Source organism: Pundamilia nyererei, unplaced genomic scaffold, assembly GCF_000239375.1.
Source record: "Pundamilia nyererei isolate P.nyererei 1_Seehausen unplaced genomic scaffold, PunNye1.0 scaffold00276, whole genome shotgun sequence".
NCBI lineage: Eukaryota > Metazoa > Chordata > Actinopteri > Cichliformes > Cichlidae > Pundamilia > Pundamilia nyererei.
Window position 1 is genome coordinate 79,750 of NW_005187677.1, and position 1,660 is coordinate 81,409.

Sequence of the window (1,660 nt, forward strand, 5' to 3'; positions counted from 1 at the left end):
AAAAAAATATTTCTTCAAGTCATTATGAGACACGAGATTGAGAGAGGCATTTGAGCCTCTTAATGCGTGTTTTGTTTGGGTTTCCACCAACGTGGAATTACCAAAATAGAGAGGGGATAGCCTCTCCTGAAACAGGAAGAGACCGCGTGTAATCCCTTTATTTCAACAAAGTAACTGTATTCTGAATACCACTTTTTTTAAACGGTAACTGTAATGGAATACAGTTACTCATATTTTGTATTTTAAATACGTAACGGCGGTACATGTATTCCGTTACTCCCCAACACTGCTTATAATGGAAACGATCAAACCTGCTCCGAAAGTTTGAGTTTGTATTCTCTCAGCTGCAGACTCGCTGCTGTTTAAAGATTTGAGAGCAAAGTTTAGACATAAAAAGAAACGTCAAACATGGGCTCAGGATATGAGGTCAGTAATTACAGTGTCTGTGTCCTGTTTTAAGATCGATGTAAAATGCATGTAAAATTGTTTTCAGCCAACATGAGAAAATTAAATAAACTTGTGCCTATGATTTTATTACTGATGCCCATCAGGGAAACACAAAGACTGTAGAGGCAGACACGCTTTTTTCATCATCAACACGTTTCCATTTGTTTTGCAGTTTATCAGCAGGACCCTGCTGGAAAACTATCTGCACAGCTGATGAATGACCACTTTTTAGTTTCAAAGGGACATGAGGGATACTTCCCAGAGTCTGACCTGCATCGATCCAGCTGCTCAGTGTCCGTGGTTACCATAGTTACTGCATAAGGTCCTGTGAATTAAACAGCTGGCACTGCAGTAACTTACCGGCAAAATGAGTGTTTACATTTTCATTACAAAAGAACTGTCTGACTTGGTTAACTTGGTTAAATATGACTGACACCCATAAATGAAGCAGCATCTGGCTGCAGTTTAAAAATATTGTGAATAGCAGAGCATAGTGCTTTTACTGTAAAATGAAAATAACAGTAAGAGCAGGTTCCACCACAAACCTGCACAGACAGATCAGAACTGTCCATCCCACAGTGCAGTTGGAGGATAGAGGGCAAGTTGGCTCAACGTCTACTGACCCTGTGGTGTCTGGTCCCAAACCAACAACAACTGCTGCAGAAGCTACTAGTGCATCAGCCCATCTTACTGCAACTCAAAGCACAATAAGTCAGTTTATACCAAAGCAGATGACCTCAGCCAAACAGCACAGTATTGATGAGGGGTTGGCTAACATGATTGTCACTGATTTCCAGCCCTTTTCCATTATGGAGGATAAAGGTTTTAAAGGTTTTGTCAAAGCCTTAAATCCCACATACACTCTACCTAGTAGGAAAACACGGTCCCTAACAATAATCCCAAAAGTATATGGCACAGAACATGCATTATGGCAAGACAGGGTGAAAAAAAGCTCCATCAGTTTACCTGACAACTCACTGCTGGACCTCTTGAACCACCTGCTCTTTCGAGTCTGTCACTTGCCTCTTTATTGAAAATTACAAGATGACATCTTTGTCTGCTGGACTGCTTTGACATCACTGACAGACACACTACAGAAATGTTGGTAGAGGAGCTATTAAAAGTGGAAAATGAGTGGCAAGTACAGGACAAAGTGGTGTGATGTGTAAGTGATAATGCTGCAAACATCACCAAGGCCATAAAAATTCTGAAG